We start from the raw sequence: 13912 nt of genomic DNA on the forward strand, positions 1-13912 counted from the left end.
TGGGTGGGGTCTTTGATTATGCTGGCTGCTTCACCAAGACAACAAGAGGTAAAGACAGAGTCCAAGGAGGGGAGGCTGGTGTCCGTGATGCGCTGGGCTGTGTCCACAGCTCTGCAGTTTCTTGCGGTCCTGGGCAGAGCAGTTGCCATACCAAGCCGTAAAGCTGGCGTGGATCTGAGTCATGGAGTCAGACAGCGAGTCTGTGCCAATCATTAAGCACCCATTTACACCAATCCTACACTAACCCCATTTTATACTCCCTACACCCTATCCATTCCTTCCAGATTCTTCCACTCACCTACACACCAGGGACAATTTACAGTAGTCAATTAACCTACCAGAATGTCTTTGGAATGCAGGAGGAATCTGGAGCACCCAAAGAAAACTTCGCCATCACCAGAGAAACGTACAAACTCCACACAGACAGTGTGGGAGGTCAGAAGTGAACCTGTGTCACAGGAGCTAAGAGGCGGCAGCCATGAACTGGTCCACCCTGTTAAAGGCAAAATGTGCCCAACTAACGATGGAGTTCTGATGACATTTCAATGAGGGAAATGCAGTTACTGTCATATATATGGACTGTCAAAACGCTTTTAATAAGATTCCATATAATGGACTTGTCATCAAGATTGAAGACCATCAAATAAAAGGGACTGTAACATCATACTTAGAAAATCGGCTTAAGTGGCAGGACAGAGAGTGGCAGTGAAGAGTTGTTTCTCATATCGGATGGAAGTGTAGAGTAGAGTTTTCCAAGCAATATGTGCCAGCTGTGCTTCTCTTGTGCTGTATCACTCAATGACCCGAAACATCGGCCATCCCTTTCCCTCCACAGATGCTGCTTGACCCACTGAGTTCCTCCAGCAGTTTGTATTTTGTTCCAGATTCCAGGGAAGTGGGACTGGCTGGGTTGCTCTTGGATACAGCCAGGCCAGACTTAATGGGCCGAACTGCAATCTCATTGAACCTTACAAAATTCTTAAGCATCTAGACACAGCACATAGTTGGTATTGATATTAGTATTGGTTTATTATTGTCATACGTACCAAGATGCAGTGAAAAACTTGGTTTTGCAAGCCATCCATACAGATCATTTCAAAACATAAGAACTTCAAGGTAGTACAGGGAAAAAGCAAGAATAGAATTCAGAATATAATGTTACAGTTACAGTATTTCCCCTGGGCTAGGGCTCCCACAACCAAGGGTGTCTATCTCAACACAAAGTCAGTCACTCAGGTGAGAATAAATAGTGTTTCTTTGGAATTTGCTACACTGTAGAGTTTGTGGAATATATTCAAGAAAGAGATCGATACATATTATTAAGGGAATCAAAGAAATCAGCTCAATCTTGCCACAGACTGAACGCGCTGATTTCCCAATGTAAGAGCTCTAATTTAGAGGCCCTATGCCCAGACTGGGTAAGGAAAACGGTTTCTCTTAAATGAAAAAAAGACTTGCATTTTTATAGCACCTTTATGACCTCAAATATCCCATAGAGCTTAAAAGACAATGTAGCCCCTTTTTTGAAGAGGAATCATTGGTTTAGTTCAGGAATCATAACAGTCAATGTACACAACAAAAATTTCAACTAACAGCGATGTGACAAAAATGCAAAAATCTATTTATGTGGCATTGATTGAAGAATAAATATGGGTAAGCACAATGGAGATAACTCCCGTGCTCTTCATTGCAGTGGCATGGGATCATTAAGCTGAAATGCGAGAGCATCTACGGCCTTTGTCTCAATCAGTCAACCGGTGAGCCTTATGTAGGCCGGTGAGCCTTACGTCTGTGGTGGGTAAGCTGTTGGAAAGGATTCTGAGAGCTAGGATCTATGAGCATTTAGAGAATCATGGACTGATTAGGGACAGCCAGCATGGCTTTGTGAAGGGAAGATCTTGCCTCACAAGCCTGATAGGGTTCTTTGAGGAGGTGACCAGCAAGATTGATGAGGGTAGTGCAGTGGATGTGGTCTACATGGATTTTAGTAAGGCGTTTGTCAAGGTTCCGCATGGTAGGCTTCTTCAGAACGTCAGAGGCCAAGGAATCCAGGGAGGCTTGGTCGTGTGGATTCAGAATTGGCTTGCCTGTAGAAAGCAGAGGGTTGTGGTGGAGGGAGTGCATTAGGATTGGAGGGCTGTGATTAATGGTGTCCCACAGGGATCATTTCTGGGACCTCTACTTTTTGTGATATTTATTAACGACTTAGATGAGGGGGTGGAAGGCTGGGTTAGCAAGTTTGCAGATGACACAAAGATTGGTGGTGTTGTGGATAGTGTGGAGGGCTGTCGAAGCTTGCAGAGGGATATTGATAGGATGCAGAGCTGGGCTGACAAGTGGCAGATGGAGTTCATCCAGAGAAGTGTGAGGTGGTACACTTTGAAGGACAAACTCCAAGGTGGAGTACAAGGTGAATGGCAGGATTCTGGGCAGTGTGGAGGAGCAGAGGGATCTGGGAGTTCGTATCCACAGATCACTGAAAGTCGCCTCACAGGTAGATAGGGTAGTTAAGAAAGCTTATGGGATGTTAGCTTTCATAAGTCGGGGGATCGAGTTTAAAAGCCGAGAAGTGAAGATGCAGCTTTACAAAACTCTAGTTAGGCCACACTTAGAGTACTGTGTCCAGTTCTGATCGCCTCATTATAGGAAGGATGTGGAGGCGTTGGAGAGGGTGCAGAGGAGATTTACCAGGATGCTGCCTGGATTAGAGAGTATGGATTATGAGGAGAGACTAAGGGAGCTAGGGCTATTCTCATTGGAGAGAAGGAGGATGAGGGGAGACATGATAGAGGTATACAGGATATTGAGAGGAATAGATAGAGTGGACAGCCAGCGCCTCTTTCCCAGGGCACCAATGCTCAAAACAAGAGGACATGGCTTTAAGGTAATGGGTGGGAAGTTCAAGGGAGATATCAGAGGGAGGTTTTTCACCCAGAGAGTGTTTGGTGAATGGAATGTGCTGTCTGGGGTGGTGGTGGAGGCTGATACATTGGACAAGTTCAAGAGATTGTTAGATAAGCATATGGAGGAATTTAAGTTAGAGGGATATGTGGGAGGAAGGGGTTAGATAGTCTTAGGTGTGGTTTGAAGGGTGGCACAACATGGTGGGCCGAAGGGCCTGTATTGTGCTGTATTGTTCTATGGTTCCATGGTTCAGTCGTGCAAGCAACAGTACCTCCATTAGTGTAGAACCCTCTCTGCTTGGGGCTGCAGAATCATAGAATGGTTGCAGCACAGAAAGAGGCAATTTGACCTGTCAAATGCATACAGTTTCTATCTGAGCATGATCAAGTTATTTCCAATCTTCCACCTTCTCCCTATAGCCCTGCAAATTCTATCATTTCAGGTACTTAACCAGATCCTTTATGAATACTACAATTGAATCTGCCTCCACTACTATTACTGGAAGCATATCCCGGACCCTAACTACTCACTGTGTAAAAACAATGTACTTCACGATGCATTTTTAGAGTCATACAATCAAACAGCACAGAAAGGGGCTCTTCAGCCCACCATGTCCATGCTGATCTTTTTGCCCATCTATATTAATTCCATTTACCCACATTAGGACCATATCCTCCTATATCTTGCCTATTTAAGTGTCTGTCTAAATGCTTCTTAAACATAGTAATTGTATCTGATTCCACCACCTCCTCTGTCAATAAGTCTTGGACCCACTCATTTCTCCTTCAATTCTGTTTCAGATCCAGAATTCTTCATCAGATCTCATGTGGTTGACTCATATTTGCTTTATGACCTGGCAAGTTCCCCAGGTTACAACTAATTGAATAGACAATATATTATCTCATTAAGAGGCATAGATTGAGTGGAGAGTCAGAGACTTTTTCCTAGGGCGACAATGGCTAACATGAGGGGACATCATTTTAAGGTGATTGGAGGAAGGTATAAGGGGATGTCAGGGGTAAGTTTTTTTACACAGAGAGTGGTGGGTGCGTGGAACACACTGCCGGCAGAGGTTGTGGGGGCAGATACATTAGGGACATTTAAGACACTCTTAGATAGACGCATGAGTGATAGAAAAATAGGGGGCTATGTGGGAGGGAAGGGTTAGATAGATCTTAGAGCAGGATAAAATGTCGGCACAACATTGTGGGTCCAAGGGCCTGTACTGTGCTGTAGTGTTCGATGTTCTATGTTAATGATTTTTCTTTTAAATGTGTGAGTAAGAACTTATAAAATTTGAATTTGGTGAGAGTGAAAATTAAGTTCAGAGAGGAAAGGAGATCTGAAGTGAATTAGTTAATATTATTCACATATACTGGAAACCTAAAAGCCAAACAAGCAAACTAAACCTATAAATGTCAGCACAGGAAGAGATGGTGAAGTGTCTTTACTGAAAAAGGCAGGATTGTGAGCACCAGGTGTTGAACAAACACTGAGCTGAGAAGTATACCAACTCACGTTGCTCAATCCCAACATCTCAGAAACTGAGTAGCAGATGGAGGGAATTTGACACACCAGGTGGGAGAGCAGGTTTGGACGTGAAAGTTTGAAAGTCTTATTCAGCAATAGAAGGAAGCAGATCGTGAAAAAAAACCTGAGTGACTAACTGGTGCGGAGGTTGGAGAGTGTGGTAGGGGAGACAGAATGAGCTGGAGTGACCAAGGTAACTATCTATTTCCAAACAAATTTGAAGTTCTAGCTTTCTGTGAAGAAAATATAAATCTAGGTTGAGCCAACATAAATATCTGGAAGAAGAGGTAGTTCAGGTAAAAATGCAGCCAGGACAGAAGAAGTCAATGGACAGGCTTTCACAATCTTGTACTGCCTGGACCTCATAGCCCTGCATGGTTGGTTACCTTCTAAGTGCTATTGTACATTCTCACACATAAAGTAAAAAGATTGTCAAGTGTAAAGTATCTTTTTAAATTGAGATGCAACAAACTGCAGATGCTAGCAATCTGAAATAAGTACAGGGAGATATCCAAAGCTTGGGCAGTAACTGTGAAGAGAGAAATAAAGTTAATGTTTCAGATCAATGACCTTTCATCAGAACAATTTTAAATTTCATCAGATGATTTTAAGTTGCCTAAAATACATACTGAAATTGGAGTTTCAGAATAAAGGTCACAGAGAAAATAGAATTACCAATTAAATTGAATGGTGGGACATTTAAACTAACTGAAAGTTTAAAGGTTTATTTCAAGAATATGTCGCCTCAGTGTCGAGGAGATAGGAAGTGAGTAAATAGATGGCTTATGAATTCTTTAGTAAGACATTAACGTCTCGTGCCTTATCTGGTCTTGTACAGGATCCTTTGTTCAAGAAAAGTTAATGAATTATAAGGGTATAATGTAGCAAGTTTACATGTCCACATCTCATTAATGTGAGTTCTTCCTAGGCTCAATATCACTTTTAAATGTGACTGTGTTACGGATTAGGTTACTATTTGGTGAATGTCCCTTTAAGACGTAGTACAGTAGTGTGTGTGTGGCGTCATTACGACAACAGGAGATAACGACGTGCTGACGTTTTGGTTCACTCAGAAAGAGAGAGAGGAGAAAGAGAGACACTGCCTGCTGGTCTCTGTATTGATGGATGAAGAACAATAACTGTGTCTGTCACTACAATCCATGTATGGATTTTTGGAATAATCCAGTGGAATCCACTTTGTCGTTAACCTGTAGAAGGAAACAGGTATTTCTGTGGACGGCCACGTCTCAAATGCCTTTCAGGGTGGCAGATACTTCGGAACAAAGCAGTAGAGATCATCAGTGACTGAGGAGTCATATGGGTTCCATCGTGGAACATTTGGATTTCATAATTTCTCTCTATTTTCTCTCTACATTTTCTCTTCAGGCAACTGTGGTTTTGCAAAAGCCTTTGCTCACATTTCACCTTATGGCTTGCTGAACTGAACTTTGAGAACTATTCCTGGACTTGGAGATTGGGAATTTGCCACACACACACTTTGAGTTTAGTTTTGGAGTTAATGTTTAATATCTAACATTTTTATTGTTCTTATTATCATAAATAGCTATTAATAAGCTAACGTCTAACACTTATACATGATTCAGTGTGTTTCTTTTGTTGCTGGTACGTAACAACTGGCACAAATACCTCCTTCTACGTGGGTTGCTCAGCTTAATCAATTGGATGGAAAGGAGCAGCTGCTCTCGGAATAAAATCAAGATAAGCATTTTAGAATTTATGAAAAGATAACTTGTAAGAGATTGCATAATTTTGGATTAATCCCTTTTCGGCAAAAATCCAGACTCAAAATATAAACCAGAAATAAATATGAGGAGAATGCAAAGTTAAGTTTTAACAGATGTGCAACAAAATTATTTCCTTTCAAGTTTGGCAGTTTTCCATTGATAATATACTTTTCTCATTTTCTCTTCTCTTGGCTTGAAGCATCATACAGGGTCCAATATTAATGCAAAGGCAAGTTTTGAACGGATGTGGAGAATTTCAGGCATGAAACCAGGAAGTGGAGGTAATGGGTCTGATTGAAAACATGAGAAGTAGAAGCAGGAATAAACCAGAAGGCCCCTCAAGTCCACTCAGCTGTTTAATATCATGGCTGTTCCATCTTGTCCTTTTTCCCACCCAATCACCATAACCTCTGAGTGTTCAATGCACTGTGCATTTTGTCTTCAGTGCAATGCATGAAGCACTTTAATGGCCTCACCAGGTCAGAGCACACTTGCTAATTTTCCCAGACTATGCAATCCCCATACTATAGTTTTTTGGCAAATCTGTTAAAATGATCAGTCTATTTTCTGATACCCTTTGGAAATCTAGGTATATTTCATTCATTATGTTATTCCCAGTCTATTCTCTCTGTTATCTCTTCAAAGTATTCAATAAGGTTAGCAGCTTTTTCTATTGAAATACACCATGAGTATCAATTATATTTACCATTATTTGGTTTCTAGATGCCTTTCTATTTTTCCTCTCTAGTAGGGATTCCATTATTTTCCCATTATTAATGTTAAGCAGCCTGGTCGATAATTCTTTGTATATATTCTTTAGTCTTTTCTTTATCTAGGTATAGTATTTGCTATATGCCTGTCCTCTAACATACCATATCTAAAAATGTTTTCAAAATAAGTAATAAAGCCTCATCTATCTCTTTACCAGATTCTTTTAAAGTACTTGGAAACAATTCATTGGAACCATGACATTTTTATCCTCTTTGAGTTTAATTGGTTTATTTTACACTTCTCTTTTCACTTTAAATACAGTTATATTATTTCCAATCACATTTTTCAATGCTACGTTCACCTGAACTGTATTCCTGTTAAATACTGAAGTAAAATAATTATTTGCTAATCCTGCCCTGTCTCTTCAGCTGTCTATTTTAACCAAGCTGTCACTGAAAGACATTATTCCCATCCTAACTTACCTTTGCATCCAGAGAATATTTTACTATTTTGCCTTAAAAATATTCAGAGACTCTGCTTCCATGGTCATTTGAGAATTCCAAAGACCCTCTAAAAGAAAAAAAATCACATTATCTCTGTCTTTCATGGGCGACCCATAATATTTAAACTGTGATCCCTTGTACTCAATTCTCCCACAAGGCTAAACATCCTCCCCACATTCACCATGTCAAGAGTTCTTGGGATCTTATATGTTTCAATCAAATCCACTCTCACTCCAGTGGATGCATGCCGAGCCTGTTCAAATTTTCCTCGTAAGACAACCTGCCCATTCTGGGTATCAGTCAGATAAACTTTCTCTGAACTGCTTCCAATGCATTAACAATCTTCCTTAAATAAGGAGACCAATACTCTGCACTGCTCTCCAGTTGCAGTCTCACTAAAATTCTATGTAATTGAAACATAACTTCCCTCCTTCTGCAATTAATTCCCCTCACAATAAGCAATAATGTTAGCTTTCATTATTACCTATTGTACTTGCATATTACTCTTGCAAAACACATACACCAGGACATTGAGATCCACCTTTCCATATTTTTCCCTTCAAATTTCACTTTTTCTTGCATTAAATTCTATTTGTCAGATCTTTTCCCATTCATTTAACCCATCTATATCCTTTTGTAGTATCCTTAATCCTCTTCACTTTTTATAGGACCAATACTCACTTTGTTAATTCTTTTCTTTTATAAGCATTGATGGAAACTCTTACTGTCTGTTTTCTCGTATTTCTGGCTTTATTTTTTCCCTCCTCATTAATCTTTCTTCATTCATTGCTACTTTTTTAAAATATTCTATCCAAATCTTCCGCCCTTTACAAATAAGTGTTTTTTCTTTATATTTGATACTATGTTTAATTTTTTTAGTCAACCATGGTTGTCCTCTTGGAAATTTTCTTTCTCATTGGAATGTATCTATTCTGTGTATTCTAAAAGATCCCCCTTAAATGTCTGTCACTGCATTTTGACTGACAGATCCCTTAATCCAATCTGTTAGTTCACTCTAGCTAGCTCAGTTTTCATGCTTCCATATTTAGGTTTAAAATACTAGTTTTGGACTCATGCATCTCTCTTTCAAACTGAATGTAAAATTCAATCATATTATGATTCCTGCTACCCAAGGCTGCCTTCATGATGAGATCATTTATTAATCCTGTCTCATTGCACAATGCAAGGTGCAGAACAGCCTGCTATTGGCTCCTGGACATGTTGTTCTAAGAAACTTCGATGAACTCCATGAACTCTTTGTAGTTCCTCTTTGCCTTCGTCATTGTTTCTTTCACTTGTCCTCATCCCTTGCACGTCTTGCCCTCACAGAGTGATCCTGTATTTAATTTATATTTTTCTTCTTACCCTTGTCTTTTTTACTATATTTTCCATGTTGCCTCTTTTAGCTTTTTCCTATTTTTCTAATGGAATATAATTTTCTAGTTTCTGTTCACTAGTATTCTTGTCTATGTTGTTTTTCCAAATTTTATGTTCAGCCCCTTGAAAACAGCTTTACTCTATGGTTCAGAATCAGAATTAAAATTATTTTCACAGATTTAGATGATATGAATGTGTTGTTTTGTTCCAGCAGTACAGTGCAAAGACATAAAATTACTATTAATTACAAAAATAAATAAATAGTGCAAAAAATGATGGTTCTCATTATATCTACTTTCTTTTCAATTATGATCCTGAATAATATTATACTTAGGCAGCATTTATCACCAAGGTATATTCCTTCAATTATAAGTAAAGACAGAAAATATTGGAACCACTCAGCAGGTGTGGGAAGAGAAATAGAGTTAACATTTCAGATCAAAGACCCTTTGTCAGAACTGGGAAAATGAGAAAACAAGTTAGTTTTAGATTGGAAAAGGGTAAGGAAGGAATGGATAGGACAAAGGGGATGTTTCTGGGACTGGAGGACTAGAGTTACTAGGAGAGATTGGATAAGCTAGGACTGCTAGGACTGTTTTCCCTGGAGTGAAGGAGACTGAGGGGTGGGTGACCTTGTTGACGTTTATAAACTCATGAGAGTCACAGTCTTTTTCTCAGGGTAGGGGAGGCCAAACCTAGCTGGCACAGGTTTAAGGTGAGAGGAGAAAGATTTAAAAGGGAGCTGAGACACAAGTTGTTCACACAGAGGGTGATGGGTATATGAGATGAACTGTCAGAGGAAGTGGTAGAGCCAGGTACAACGACAATGGTTAAAGGACATTTGGACAGGTTTGTGGATGGGAAAGGTTTAGAGGGATATGGAGCAAACATAGGCAAATGTGACTAGTTCAGGAAGGCCCCTTTGTCAGCCTGGATGAGTTGGGACAAAGGGCCTGTTTCTGTGCTGTTTAACTCCATGATTCTATGATCCTATGAATATTTCTAATACAGTGAGGTTAAGGTTGCTATGTTAGTTCTGATGTTTACACATTGGTAGCATATAAGAGCAATGAGAGAGAGAGAGAAGACAAAGAAAGAAAGAAGTAAAAGCTGTGGAATGTAATGTGAGTTGTTACAAGGAACTGAAACTAAAAGGTGAATGCTGGAAATTTTGCAGATTAGGCAGCGTTTGCAGAGGGAGAAGCACTGAGTTAATATTATCTTATCTCTGGCAGTTAACACAAATAGCCTGCAGTTTGGGTAGGGGATGACTAGCCAAAGTACCAGTTTGGTACTTTGGGCAGGCAAGGTAGTGTAGTGGTTAGAGTAATGCTTTACAGTGCCAGCGACCCGGGTTCAATTCTAGCTGCTGTTTGTACGTTCTCCCCGTGGCTGCATGGGTTTCTTCCGGGTGATCCGGTTTCCTCCCACATTCCAAAGATGTACGGTTTAGGAAGTTGTGGGCATGCTATGTTGGCACTGGAAGTGTGGCGACACTTGCAGGCTGCCCCCAGAACACTCTACGCAAAAGATGCATTCCACTGTGTTTCGACGTACATGTGACTAATAAAGATATCCTCTCCTCTCCTCTCCTCTCCTCTCCTCTCCTCCTCCTCCTCTCCTCTCCTCTCCTCTCCTCTCCTCTCCTCTCCTCTCCTCTCCTCTCCTCTCCTCTCCTCTCCTCTCCTCTCCTCTCCTCTCCTCTCCTCTCCTCTCCTCTCCTCTCCTCTCCTCTCCTCTCCTCTCCTCTCCTCTCCTCTCCTCTCCCCTCCCCTCCCCTCCCCTCCCCTCCCCTCCCCTCCCCTCCCCTCCCCTCCCCTCCCCTCCCCTCCCCTCCCCTCCCCTCCCCTCCCCTCCCCTCCCCTCCCCTCCCCTCCCCTCCTGCAGAAAACTCAGATCAGGTCCTCTATGAAGCAGGCCCTGGAAGAAAGCTCAGAAAGTCAGGCAGCATCTATGGAGGGAAATGGACAGTCAATGTTTCAGGTCAAGACCCTTCATCTGGACTGAAAGATAGAGGGGAGATAGCCAGTATATAAAGGTGGAGGGAAGGGGTGGAGCAAGGGCTGGCAGGTGATAGGTGGATCCAGGTGAGTGGGTGATAGGCAAATGAGGGAGGGGAGCGAGTGGGAATGGCATCAGAAGCTAGGAATGAACAGTGGAAGTGACAAAGGGCTGAAGATGATGGATTCTGACAGGAGAGGAAGGTGGAGCATGGATTAAAGGAAGGGAGGCGGGGAGGGGAGCCAGCAGGATGTGTGTGTGGGTGGGGGATCTGTTGCTCCAGATTCCGGCATCTGCAGTCTCTTATTTCTCTAGAAGATAGATGGTGTGCTTGCACAATGGAATATTTGGTGCCTTGTTAGATCTGCTGGAAAACGTGCATGCAATATCAAAGAGCACGGATGAGTTCACCTTCAGTCTTGCACAGGGCTTTGCCAACCCTCTTCAGCATGCAAGTAGTGCCAGGTCTATTTCAACACTTGTGTGCTCAACCGTCCTGCAGGATCTGATGGCAATGTCTCAGCTTTCACCACAGTACAGGCTGAAATCACCCAATATCTGGGTGCTTCGCAGGAAGCTCAGACTGTTTGCACCTGCAGATCCCATCACAGGACACTTTGTTGTCAATGGACACTGATTATTTCCTTATCCAACTACTGCAGCATCTGTGCCACCCAGGCACTCTATCCCCCACTAGATATGGAGTGTAATGTCCACTCAACAAATTGAAGCATCTCAAAAATTTCCAGCTTATTAAGAGCTTCCTGCAAAATGTTTGCCTGAGGTGATCAACAAATCAACTGAAAGCATTAATGAAATTAGGGAAACTAAATTTTTAACACCTCACAGAATGTCACTGAACTCTCATTAATGAACTTCTTGGCCCATAGGAAACCCAGATTGGAGGTGTAAAGTATAAAGCTGCTTTGAAACCATTTGAAAATTACTTAGTTATCATGTCACGATGCTAGTCCAGCCTCCATTGAGCAAGTTACTCACACACATCCAGACCTGCCTCTATTATAGCCAGAAGCGGCGGGTTAAAGGAGGGCACCATTGCACTTGAACCTTCAATTATTTTTACTTTCTGCTCAACTGGGGTGCCGAGATGTCCTATGGATTTGGGATCGACTGGATATTATGGGCTTTGTCCCATGTTTGAATCAAGGTAGTGTTGAAATGTCGTTTATCCTGATTTTTTTGCATTAGTTGCTAGCATAACAAGAGTATCTCAAAAATGTTTGTAGAGATTGCAGTAGAGTGAAGTGTGTATATATAATGTAACAGGGAATATGTTTGCTGTGTAGAATTTCGAACTCCTGGCTCAAGAATATCTCAGTGTAATTCTGTTTAAAATTTTATTCAGTTCAATGCAGAATTTTATCCTAATTTTCTCTGTAAGTTTTATATGAAATGAGACATTGTTCTCAATGTTTCTGAAAACAGTCAGTGTAGAGATGGCCAAAGTAGGTGCAAATTAAAGAACAGATTCAGCTATTTAGGTATTCTCATAGAAACCTGTGTTTAACCCAGAACATCTCACAATATTTTGAAAGGCTCCAGGCGTTTTTCCACCGTTAGTTTACCTAGGAAACCAGCGTGATATTTATCACTCTTGACTGAACAATGTTTCCTAATTTAATTCCTGAAACTTCCATTCACTAGGTGATGAAACTTACATTTTCTTGTTCTGGATCTGAGAGTTATTGTGAAATTGTATTACACCTTAACATTTTCAATTCGGCTTAGCACATTTTCTCAATAAGTCTGATTTAAATCTCTTCTTTTAGGACTGGAGAGAAGAATTTAAATCCCCTCTCGATCTTGGTGCTTCCATCCAGCCCCCGGATAACCAGGACTTCTTGTATGGAGCTGATTAATATCCTGGGTGCATCCCCAGTGCCAATTTTTCATGGCATTCCCTTTCCTTCTGTAGAACAATGCCAAAGGAAAATGAGAGAAAGATAAAATCCTCTTATACCCGTAGCTGTGCTTCTATTCTCAGACTTCAGGACCTTCTCAAGGGCAGGGCGATTAGGCATTGGCAATGAAGCCTGTCCAAGGATCCTTTTAAAGCTTGTAATTTATAAATCTTGCCATCTAATCTCTGGCCAGATCGCTAGCATTCCACAGCTTATTGGCAGGTGTCCACAGGTAGGCTGCATTGCCATGTTTGCTCAGTGGCTCATTTTTGGAGTATTCCACCAACAAATGATCCAGAAACTGAACGGCAGACAGGATGCTCATCTCCAAGGCATCACATTTACACTGGTAATCCCCTCCCAAACCCCCCGCACACACATCCCTATTAAGATTTGAACAGTGATTTGAATCAGTGCATACTTGCTCAAAAGGGTTTGCACATTTTCTTTGAGCATGCTTCATTCAGGTATTCATTCAGCCTGTGCCCTTGCTGCTCTGTAATTTCCACCTTCTAGTCCCTTCAAAAGTTAGAGCAAAGCCTTCTACTAATACAAGCAATCAGAGAGGGATTTATAACTAACCCTACTCATTATTTGGTCCCTCAGTATTTTGCATTGGTTATATTTTTTTTCCTCTCTTTGGTTTGAACTTTGTCACTGAACCTTAACATACACTCCTTGCCCTTCCTTCACCTCCCCCAGCTCAAAGCCCTTGGCACAAGCACGTCTGCTGCTTCTTGCTCACCTCTGAACAAAGCAGAACATACTTGGTTTTGATATTTAAGAGCAACAACATGTGCAGGTGTCTTTTTATGGACATTTCTGTTGTTGCCCAGGAAATCCTACTCCAGCATGTGACCCAACGTGTACTGAGGAGTGTACCAGCTGGGTTTCAGTGGAGAGCCAGTGGAAAGCCCAGGGAAAGTCCCTATGCATGTGGAGAGGGTAGATTTGCTGGACTTACTGATAGCAGAATTTCAGTTCCTTGGTGACCAAAAACCAATGACAGATGCAATAGCATATGGTTAGTCATATGATAAGTGAAACTGTTCCAAAGTGAGTAGAGGCGCTTGACTATCTTCTTGCCTGCACAGAATTTAAACGTACATTTTCTGCTGCAAGTAACCACAGGAAGTTCGGTAGTTAATTGAAGCCTTTTAATCAGATTACCTAACGAATGTAGATTGTAGAAAACATGGGTCAAAACTTATGAAGAATG

This window comes from Pristis pectinata, chromosome 7 (assembly GCF_009764475.1).
Source record: "Pristis pectinata isolate sPriPec2 chromosome 7, sPriPec2.1.pri, whole genome shotgun sequence".
NCBI classification, from domain to species: domain Eukaryota; kingdom Metazoa; phylum Chordata; class Chondrichthyes; order Rhinopristiformes; family Pristidae; genus Pristis; species Pristis pectinata.